Here is a 12,490-nt window from a genome sequence, read left to right on the forward strand (position 1 = left end):
TATACATCCATATTCCCCATAATTTTATAGGCCCCTATATCTACTTAATCTACTGTGGGATTGGGCGTGGGCATGTTACATATCAAATCGAGAAGAATAGCCATAGACTTTTAGGGCATTAGGCCCCTTCCCTGAAGGGGGTAGGGGGAGCCCCTATTATTAGATAATTCTAGACCAATGAGAAAGTAGTTTAGAGCCAAAAAAGTGGTGACCGCCTACCCTACTATTCTAAAGGGTGTCAATGCTAGTAGGAAGGAAGATTGAACTCAGCCTGAACTGACTGCGATAGTTTATGGAAAAAACCAAATTGAGGGATAACCCCTACACCCAGCCCTACCTCGAGTGTTTGCCCCTATTATTCTATTATTCTCAACTAGCATGACAAGCCTGCTAAAATAAGGGCCACCCCCACCAAATGATAATATTGTTGTATGGGAACCCTACCATTTTATAGGATGAGGTAGCTCCTCAACCATAATGAACAAGCCCATTTCCTCCCACCCATCCCAACCTACATAAGGTTGGTGTATGCAAAGGCCCTTTACTATATAGGACTAGTTAGGCCAACTACTAATGTCGTGAGGATGGTTCTCATCAAATAGCAACTAGCCCTACTATTGTAATGGGCAATTCGAGTAACGTCAATCTCTTCCATTTTCTTTTCTAGCAAACTCAACCAGGTTTGCCATAAAATAGTAGGGTGGAGATAATGACATCTTATTAGGGATACGGTGGAGCTACAACCCACAAGAGGTTCAAGATGGATGGGAGGAAATATCGATCTCATGGTATCAACACCTGACCATGGAACAAAAGGCCCTACTATTCTATGGGGCATTGTAAGGATAGGAAACAAAGAAAGGATGGTGTGTAAAGAAGCCTTGGTCATGGTTCTTCTATTATAATGGGCATGCAAGATGGATGGCTTGATGGATAGTTGATCCCAATGAGTTGACAACCAGAAGGTCGGCCCTCCCTCTATATCATTAACGAAGGTACGCTTTAGTGCCAGTTAAATGGAAGAAGTTAGAACAATTTCCATAGTTGGTGGTACCCCTGGCACATATAATTTTAGGGCCAGCCAAAAGAATCATGTGCATTCACATGCATACCCTTGTAGGCCCCTATGGGGAAAGGGTAAAGGGCCTAGTTGTTCGACCCAGGTCCAACATTAATGTCTGGTAGGGTGATTGATTGGACAAAACTTGATTCATGTAGATAACCACAGTAGGAGGTTTCTCAGCTAGTCATTGGTTGGATATGGAGTATATAAGACTATAGGTACTTTTTAAGCATCCAATCCCACCCAATGGTGCATTGGGTAGTCCTAAGGGAATCAGAATTTAGCCTACCCTACCTTAAAATTCTAGGCCCCCTTGCATGCATTCCCCTACAATAATCAACCCATTCTTTTTATAGGCCCCCAGTTACAAATCCCTAGCCTAGCCCTAGAATACTCTTTAAGTCAATTTCGGTGAAGTATTTTGCATTGCCCAAGCAATAAGTAAATCTTCAATTCTTGGGATTGGTAATTTGTACCTAATTGTTATCTTATTGATTTCCCTTGAATCTATACACATTCTCCAAGTACCTCCTTTCTTTGGCACCAAGATGGTTGGTATTACACATGGGCTCACACTCTTCCTTATCAATATATATCACAATGAATTCTTGCACTTGCTTGGTTATCTCCTCATGTTAAGTAGGTGTCATCTTATAAAATGCCTTATTAGGAAACATTGCTCTAGGGATGAAGTCTATTTGATGGCGGATAGCTCTCTTAGGTGGCAATGTGTGCTTCCCATCACTTACAATGTCATCAAACTGATTCAGTAGGTTCTGCACTTCGTTAGGAAACTGTGATCTGATTGTGTTGCTTGTATTCTGAGGTTTGACAATGATGGCATACCTTGTGCATTATCCTTCCTTCATGAGGTGTAGTAATTTTGTTTCTCCTACCATGAGTCCATTAAGTTCCATCAATTGGTTGCTCTCCCCTTCCAACAAATATTGAATGGTATAAGACTCTTCTCCTTTCTTGAATTTTTATACATTCTTCCTGCCATCATACTATGCCTCTTTGTCATATTGCCATGACCTCCCTAAAAGGAGATGACATGTATCCATGGAAAATATATCACAAAGAACTCTGTCCTTATACCTACCAATGTTTAAGTCAATCCAGGCTTGTTCCTTCACCACTACATGTTGACCCTTATTTAGCCATGTGACTATAAGGACTGTTATGAGGAAGCTTTTTAAGTTTCAATTTATCTATTGCTTCTTTTGACACTATGTTATCAATAGAACCAGAGTCAATGTAACCTTACATACCTTATTTTGTACCTTGCATTTAACCCTAAACAAGGATCTCCTTTGGCTTGGCTCCTCCTTCATGGGCTCCCTAATGAGTGTTCTTCTAAACATTAGATTTTTCCCTTCTTTTGAATCAAGTGGAAGATCAACTATCTTCTTATTTCTGCCATCTTCTTGAGCATAAACCTCCTTTCTTTCTCCTGAGGTAGAAGCCTTCATTGGACACGTATAAGAGGGGTGTCCTAGTTGGTAACACTTTTGCACTGCGCTAGAAGTCTGCAATTGAATCTCCTCTTGAATGTTCCACCTCAAGCCATTAACATATCTTACTATCTTGATGCTTGCAACTTCTTGCACCTTGGACCTTAGGCATAGTTTTTGGAACTGTTCAATATAACTTGTCACATCATTATCCCTTTGTTTGAGATTGTGCCTTTTGATATGCATCTACACTTCGAAGTCTTCATGAAGTTAGGTCTATTGAGTTTGGCTTACCATACTCTTCCAATTTGCATAGGGTTTCTTTACCTCTTTCACTCTTTCTTCTTCAATGAACTTCCACCATGTGAGATTTTCTCCTCTCATTGTCTTTGTTACTTTAACCGTTTTGGCTTCTGTCACATTTTCATTTTCAAAGTAGTTTTCCATGTGTTCCAACCATTACAAGACATTGTCTATATCCAACTTTCCACTAAAAAATAGCACTCCTTCCAATGCTTTCTGATTCAATGCTTTGATTGCCCTAAGAAATGGTTCCTCTTCTATTTCAAGATTAGGTGTGGGCACCTCCTCTTCATCAGACACCTATTGCTTATGCTTACTACGTTTCTCCTATTGGTTGACCTTATTGGTCACTTCTTTAATCTTGAGAGCTGCTCTCTCAAGTGTTGTCTCTAAGGATGTGTTATCTTAGCCTTCAACTCCAAGTTTTCCTCATCTTGCTCCTAAACCTTCTTAGCCAACTCTATATTTGTCACCATGATGGATCCTATAGAGGATGTCCCTTCACTGTCAAACATGCACTTCTCCCAAAATCAAACTTGCTTTGATACCAATTTGATAGGAGTAGTCTAGAGTAATGTAGATAGTTGATAAACCTTCCTTGGTATCCCCTACTACACAAGTTAACCCTAATCAACTAGAAACAACTATTCCCTTAGGCTATCGTATCTCTTCGGGCTTGCACGCTAACTAAAAACTTCATTTTAGGCCTTTTTAATGACTTACTAGTTCTTGCAAGGGTTGGAGGCTCTTCCTAGAATGTCTTAGACTTCTTTCCATCCATTTACCACAATCAATTCATTAGGTTTATATATGATTCCTTCAAACTCATGAAAATCTCCTATTAGGCCTAATAGCCCTCAATTAGTCCTCCTAATGGACAAAATCTAAATTTGTGAAAAACTTTCCTCAAGAAGACTCCAAATAAACTTTAGATGTTGATACCCTTCTCTAGCACCCTCAAGAATCTTGAGGTTTTGATGCAGGAGCATCCTGGGTTGCCTTGTAATCCTGCACTTTTTGTTCATTTTTCCAATTGTTGCCACGTTCTGGTTGTTGTTGAGTTCCAATTTCTAGTTCTTGTTGAGTTATCTAGTATGTGCCGAGTTATCCAGTATGTGCCGAGTTACCTAGTGTGTGCCAAGTTATCCAGTATTGATCGAGTGTTCCTTCATGTACCAAGTGAGCATGTAATTTGCTAATGCTTGGTTCCTTCTTTAGCCAAGTTGCCTATGTTTTGGTTCTTAGTGGGAGCCAACTTGCATATTTAATTTCAATCATGAATTTAATGATAGGATCTTATTTAGAGATGAGTGTTGACCATTTTGGGTTGGCCTTTCTATTATATAATATTCTAGAATCTTCTATAAGCCATTTTGGCAAGTATAAATGGAGTGCTTAGGATTAGGTTAAAGGTATGACTTAGATGATTTCAAAAAAAATTGGAAGCATATGTGTCTGGAAATCCAAATTTGAAGCTAGATCATGGATCTTGAATGTATTTTGTATCTGGTTGTAACCCATAAGGCCTTACAACTAGGCATGTATACTAATTATTTGATAAATCAAAAAAGTATTTTCTCTCTCTTTGGTGTTGTTCTCTGTTGTTTTCTTCCATTGTGTTTACTTTGCAAGGTGGTTTGGATAGCTGGGTGTGCCCTTAGCGCTAGCTATTTCATCCGTCCTTGCATCAAATTTTAGGTTCTCAACACCTACCACATGCCCTAACCCTATTTTTTAGGGTTTTCTAGGGTTAATCAACAATTACAACCAATCAAGAACAAATCTTCTCTTTCTGACTTCCTAGAAATCTTCAAATCTTCTCCTTGTAGAAAAAATTACTTCACACTATCCTCGATCCATCCATAACACCCATCCCAACCAATTCACTTTACCCTTGCAAGAAATCTTCTCACCTGGGCTTAATTTCTAGCAGTACAATACTATCTCGCCTAGGGCTTCCAAGGAAATAGCTTGGCCCTTCCCTCCTAGCTCCCTCCTTGGTGTCTACTATAATTCTTCAAGGTTTCATGAAATTTCAACTGTGGGGAATGTTGGTAGACACCATTTTGCCAAGTCTGCCCCAGTATTGGTCAGCAAATAGGCAGTTTAGCAAAACAATTATTGAGATCACCAATATTTTTCTATGAACTTCAAACCAAACTATACAAAAACTATATTCCAAAGAAAAAACATTGATTCAATCACATGTCAATCCAAAACTTCACTTTCATTTCAACTGTCATGGATTTTCTTGTCTGTTGTATGCATCTGTACAACTCCAAAACTCCCAACCATAAAAAAGTGACTTGGAGGGATTTACATACTTATTTCACAACTAACTAAACCAACATCTACTTTTTGGTAACCACCTTTTGACCTCTAGCCATATTTGCAACTTTGACAAGAAAATTTATCAATGTGCAATTTTTGCAAAATTGATAATTTTTTGTACTTTTGCATCTTTGACTAGGTACAACCATACCTTATGCCTCCAAATCATCCATGGAAGGTATTTAGGCCATGTTTAGACCATTTTCATGTCTAACTACCATTTTATGCTTATTTAGCCCTCTAAATCAACTTTTTGCATTTTTGCTCCTAATTTCTAATAAATGAAACATTTCAACTAGTTGCTTGGCATGTATTACATGTGTGCTTCCCATACATGACTCCTTATTCATACTATGGTCTTATCAAGACTCGTATTTCTACCTAATGACCTATCCCTATCCTACCTATCCTAGGTGCTCTTGCACCAAGTTGATCCTACATAATTTTATTCTCATAAAAGTGTTGATCTTATCTTTAGTATAATTTCTAATTTGCATAAAGGATTCAACATCAATTGCCTCACCCTCACCTTAAAAATCATCAATATTTTCATTAGCAACAACAATATATACTTATGATCCACTACTTGTGGGTTGTGGCTCTATGTAAACCACTCCATATCTGCTATCCTCATCAAACAATAAAGGCCTCACTTGGCCTCATATCACTCACTAGGGAATCCCTATTCAAAGGATATATCCCTATCTTTTAGAATCCACTCCTTATATTGTTGGGGGCTAAATCCAATTTGAAGACTTTGCTTGCCAGTATTGCCAACTCTTCATGACCAATATCAACTTGTGAGTTTGTGGACAACCAAACATTGCTATACTATTTGAAGTAACATTTGAATGGTAAGAAGACACTAACATCAAATGATTGACACTATTGAAGTTGATGAAAGATCAACCCCACATCTCCCAAGAATCTCCTGCATGCAAACACTTGTCATAGAAAGAGACAAGAAAAAGCTATAGAGGTTGGAGTTCATGTAGATCACAAATGAGACATTCTTGATGAGAAAAAAGAGATTGTTATTATCAAGAGTGAATTAATAAATTACAAAGAGAGATCATATTTATAAAGCAAATCAAAACCCTAACAGGTAACAAACCTAGGTTGTGTGATAATAATTAATAGAAGAATTAATTATTATATGCCTAAAGTTCAGCTTAAGAAAACTAGAGATAATAAGTGACTTAATAATTAAATCAAGATTATTTAATTAATAAGAAAATATTTTATTACTCTAACACCCCTCCCTTAAGATAAACTTGAGTAGCTAAAAACCTAGAAACTACTACTAAACGAAGATTTGGGTCCTGACAACAAAGGCCTAATGAGGTACCCAAGCACAACCAAATTCTAAAAAGAGGAAGAATAGAAAAAAACATGGGAAAAATCCTACTCCAAAAAGAGATGGAAAGACTATTCTGGAAGATAGGAACAAAAGGATGATCGTGAAGAACACCATTGAAGCATGAAGCTGCAAACACTGCCAAACTATTGATCAAAAGAACCTCCACTGTATAGAACATGACTAGGTAGAGAAGACTAAGTCTAAATAGTTGTTCAATTGAAGATGGAAGGTATCTTCATGGCCTCCAAAACCAAGAATGAGAGATTATCTATATGGTAAATAATTCATCTCACTGAAATGCATAGGTATCCAGCCACTACAATCGGCTAGTACATAGGTCAAATACTAAATACATAGCTCACTCCATCAAACCAAGAAAGAAAGAGAACCAACATAACATCCCTATAATGTTGAGAGGTAAGACATGAAGATTGAAACTAAATGCAATATCTCCTACAGAAAGAAGAACCAAGAACATTGAGAGTGCAAAAGAAGTACAAACACATATAATGGCATGTGTCATTGACACATCATGAGGCTAATGTCATAGAAGGAGCACTCACTTGAAAAAAGATGGAAAATATGGCTAGCATGAAACCCCCCAAGACACTTTATAATGTAGTACGAGTACAAAACAACACAAAGATGTGCAAGATCCTAAAATGCAATAGAGTCACACTTTATCTTAGTGCATTTGCAAAAATACTACAAAAGGATGTCAACAAAGATCAAAAGAAGCATGAGGGTGATATAAGAGATAGTACTATTAAGTTTCAGGATTTGCACCCTTTACTGAACTAAAAAACATTCAACAACCCTTACTTAACATGGGATTCACTTCACTATATGGGACTGGACAGTGAGATGAAACCTCTGAATTCTAGGTTGGCTCATATTGAATCTCTCAGTGATAACCTCTTAAAAGTTAAAGAAAACTTTGAGGGAAAAGGGGAAGAATTTACTGAAAACAAAAACCTAAACCTAAAGTTTAAACTAAGTAGGTGATACACCAAAAAGGGGTATGGAAATGTAACCCACATGCAACAAAGAGGATTATATAGCTTTATGAAATGTAGATGAAGCACAACTTCCTATAAAGGCTTGCACAAATGATTTATAATAAGGTTTTTCACTAAAACTACAAAAAGAAAGATAAACTAATAGCTCCCTTTGACTAATTTCACCTAAAAACACATGTTATAACCTGCAAACACACTTACTATTCTACACAGAGGTGCTGAAATGAGACAGAAGAACAGGGAATAATGAAACATTCACAAGTTAACCTATCCAATCATTTAAAATGCACACAAAAATTGTAGAAAGGAAAAGGGCTCACTGATAACTTCACCAAGCATAATCACACTATTGTAACCTGTATTATATCTCCAGAAATGAATTACAGACTCTATAGAATGAAGTCCAAGACTCAGAGAATAGCCACAAAACTTCCATCCACCAAATCAAAACTTTTTTAATGAGTTGAAAAACTCATACTTAACACCTTTTCCCAACTGCATTTCTAGAAAACCATAAATTTTGGGTCGGATCCAGCCCCAAAGGCCAAACTTTAGTCCCTAAAAAGACTTCAAAAAGGGGTACAAAATGGCCCAAAAGACATGGCTTGATAATATCATCAACTACCCCTCATAACTGTAGTCACATCTCCTAGAAGGCCTCCCAAAAGGTCTCTAAAATGCAATAACTCCTCCATCTAAACAAAACTTCACCCCTGACTCAACATTTAGTCATAATGATTTGCAAAATATCTGTCTTTTAACCCTTTTTAAAAGGAAATTAAAAGTTTATTTCTTTGCACAACAATATTTATTGAATGATTTATATTTTATAAATAAGACATAAATCATTCAGTATTTATTAAATAATAATTTATTATAATACGATCTATTCCTTTTATTTTAATAAATATTAATTATTTTATAAAATATTAAGTGATAATTAAATCAACTAATATTTCATTAGAATAATTGATACTTATTAAAATAACACAAATAAATTATATTATAGTAATTTATTTTTTGCAAGGAAATAAAATTAATTTGAACCTTTTAAAAGAAATAAAAAGACACACAATATGCAAAACAAAAATGAAAAAATACTAAACACGGGTAAAATTCCCCCCCTTGCAAAGCAATTACAAAGACAAGTGCAAAGGGAAAATAATCCCATAGAATGCCCTCCGGATTTCAAAATTTTATGAAAAACAAATCAGGGCATAAGAAGGCTCGAATACCCTAAAGTGTCATCCATTTTTACATTTGAATATTCTGGAAGCCCATTTTGGGACTGCGGCTAGGAGGGTTTCTTGGAGTTATTTGCCGCCATGAAAAGTTTGATGGCCGCGATGCTTGAGTTTTACTGTCACTTGAGAGTCGAAGCCACCATTTGTTGAGGGGAAGCCACCATTTGTTGAGGGATTTGTAGGTTATTTCTCTTCAATGAAGCCGCCATGCGATGTATTTTCTGAAAGGTATCAAAAAACTCTATTGTTATATGTTCTTTCTCTTTTTGATACACCTGTAGATTGCTTTTGGAATGAGAAAATTAATTACTTGCTGCCATTGAAAGAGTTTGAAAAGTAGCTCAATGCATTTGGTTATTTAATTGTTTCCTGTTGGCCGCCATTGATGTTGAAGTTGTTACATTTTAAAATATCCGAATGGGGTTCCTGTGCATAATTTCATGTTGTTTTTCTCATCTGTCACTATGATATGTGTTAGTAGTAATTTGACTCTCCATATTCGAGTTTGCTGTTGGATTTTTTGAAGGGATATGGACTTTGCAATACCTCTTACTTTGTAACAAAACCCAAGTTGGGTTTCTCATGCAGATCATAACATACAAATTTTTCTTCTAATATGCGAGTGTTGACTTTGGTTGATATCTACAGCAAAACGTTTGAGGCATCCAAAGATGACGCCTTCTATAACTCTTTTTATGGAATTGTTTTTTTTTTTAAAAAAAAAAACCTAAGTGGCAAGAATTCGTTAGCCACGCTTTGTCTCTCCCTTTGAAGCTGGAAACTATTCAATTCTCTTTTGGGTACACCTATAGGTAATGCTTCCTCCATTGTAAAAATAACATGGGTTTCGGAGGCACATAGATTAGTAAAAATGACACCTTGCACTTGACTGATGAAGAATTCCTTTGTAATCCCATGAAGCCCCTTTGTTGTTCCTGGTCTATCATTGCCATCAGCCCATTCTGCTAATTTAAAATAATGTCTTCTTCCATTTATAATTGCATGTGTTGCATCCTTGGCAATTAATCTTACTCTCATACCTTATGGATGAGTGGCAGGAAGAAACTATAGCTTCACCTGTTGGTACACCATAATCATAATTTGTTGTGATAAAGGCAACACAATTTATTGTAATAAAGTCCCTCCTAATTGTGTACATGTATGCTGAAAAGATGCTCCCCCTGTTTGTCATCTGTTTCACCTATTATATAGTCCCATGGCTACTAAGTTGTACATCCTTTGTGTTTCTAGCCCCAACTGAAGCTGTTATTCAGATGTATCAGTCCATAATCCTGAGAAATAATTTTGAAACTTCATATAATGTTGCATTTTTAGGTATCCTGATGGACATTACTTATGTTTATGTCATTGCTACGACTGGCACCTATTGCATCATAGAACATTTGGTCACTGGTTAAAGAATCATGAACCATTTATAGACTGAAAATGGTTATTTGTGGTAAACAACCTCCTCTTGTAGCTTTCATTCTTACATATGTGAAACATAAGTTTCAAAAAAAAACTAAAGTTTTGTCTCTTCGATATTTCATTGCCTATGAACAATACCTTGTCAATCAGGATGGTAATGCCCTTGGCATTTTATTCTGAAGACATCACCATTCATTTTCTTTGCTGCTCCTTTATGTTTAATTTGTTTGTGAAAGCTTCCATGCAGCAATTAATGTGCCAAAGTCCTCCAACTTGAACTGATTGATGATTTCACATGTTGCTAAACTCTGATGTAGTTGTAGTTGTACATGCTTTATGAGTATCACATTGCTTGATAAATACTTCATCTGATTTCTGTTGTCCTACTGTCATGTTGCATAAGATGTTTCTCGTTGATTGCCAATTTGCATGTTTCCATTGTGGATGGAAAAATCTGAATAGATGTTTTCAATGCTCAATACAAACATAAATGACTTGCTGTAAATACAATTTATATTTGAGGTACTTGTCATTTTTTCTAAAAATAAGATGCAAACAGCATTCCTCGGTATCCCAGTTTTCTTGTTGCACATGTTCATAAATAACTTCATAATATAGATTTGTTAGTCAGTTCATCTTCTTTATCCTGTTGCATATCTTATAAGGTTCAAGCACGGGCTCATGACACTCATAAATGGTTTTATTTCTTTTAGCACTAAATGCCAATATCATTGTTTGTTTTCTTTCATGATGGAATGCATTGATAGATAGAATATGTAGTCGTAGAGATAGGTAGTCATTGCTTAGATCCCTCAAGATCTAACATCAGTTGTTTTTATGTTTTTTGCAGCTGCTGGGGATCATGGAGCTTAGAGCTAGATAGGTGCAGCAGGAAAAGAAACCATAACCAGTCAAAGCAACAAGCAATGACTAGTTATCTCTATTCCTATTTCTTTCATGTATATATTTATCTATTAGTGTATTTCTAGATGAAAGAAAATTAATTAGTTATCCTCATGGATTGTGTGAGATTTTCTCCATTCAGCACATTAATTCATTTCATATTGTAAAAATGAAAATTGTACGTATCAGTTGATGATCTATACAATGAACATTGTATCTCTTTTGCACATGGTTTCATATATGACTGCAAAATGATGAAATGTGAATAGAAAGTGAATTTTTCTTCCTACAAAATTCTTTTAGTGATGTTACTTAAAGTAAAATTCAGCATGTGTGAAATTTTGGTAACATTTTTGGTGACTTCTGCTGTATGTCTGCCTGCTTGACATTTGACTAGTTTGCTCTTATTCATCAGGCACATAGTCTGATTATGCATTCCTAGCACTTAGACCTGACAAAAAGCTACTTTTAAAGTTGCTGGTTCAATTTTGAATACATGCATGTGAGTTCAGTAAGACCAAAAACTCTTATTGGATTGACAGGTATGCAAGGTCAGAACTCAAGTATCAACTTTAGGAGTCGAAACCGTCATAGTCGACCATTTGGTTGATGCATGGGTGGACGTGTGGGTTTGGATGAATGCATGTATGTAGCGTATGCATGGGTATGCAGATATGTATGGCTTGCAGCTAGACATTTATTTGCAGCGATATATATGTGTGTATGTATGTGTATGTTGGATATGTGTATGTGTTTAAGCACACATATTTATGCATGCATGAATGAAATGAGTGGATATGATGGCTCCACAACATAAATTAGAAACTTAACTGAACTAAACTACAAACAAAATAGGAAGCTAACCTAGAACAAAAACTAAACTAAACTAAAATGCAGACACACTTATTGAAAACAAGGGAAACTAACTTATTATGTACAAGGCAGGACTGAAAATCATACCTCAAAACATGGTTTGAGATGGATCCCATTCACAGGGATCAGTAGGATGTCTCCTTCCATGGTAGCTAGTTGGTAAGCATTGTGTTGTTTACACTCAGCAATTTGAAATGGCCTAGCCCACATGTGATCAAATTTATTGTGCTGGCTGGGTCTGCTCTTGAGAACATCCCACTTCAGTACCATGTCGCCAACATGGAATTCTCAAGCTTGAGCTCTCTTATCAAAGCTCCTCTTTATCTAAATTTGCTGATATTCCATGATTTCCATGGCCTTTTTCCTAGTTTCTTCCAGCTCCATCAACTGGGCACACCGCACTAGCATAGGGTCACCTTCCTCAAATAAAACCAGCTGTGTAGCAAGATCAAGCGCTGGTAATTTTGTCTCAATTGACAATCTAGCCTCTTTCCCATAAACCAGCCTATAAG

At 36.4% G+C, this 12,490-nt stretch overlaps 1 pseudogene; it reads right to left on the minus strand.

The window, feature by feature from the left end:
- Positions 1-12,248, minus strand: part of LOC149542905 (large ribosomal subunit protein uL3m-like) — a 53,577-nt pseudogene extending 41,329 nt beyond the window's left edge.
- Between the last annotated feature and the right edge of the window lie 242 nt (positions 12,249-12,490).

The sequence above is a fragment of the Cupressus sempervirens genome, chromosome 8 (assembly GCF_028749045.1).
Source record: "Cupressus sempervirens isolate cs-2001-9-10 chromosome 8, ASM2874904v1, whole genome shotgun sequence".
In the NCBI taxonomy this organism is placed as follows: domain Eukaryota; kingdom Viridiplantae; phylum Streptophyta; class Pinopsida; order Cupressales; family Cupressaceae; genus Cupressus; species Cupressus sempervirens.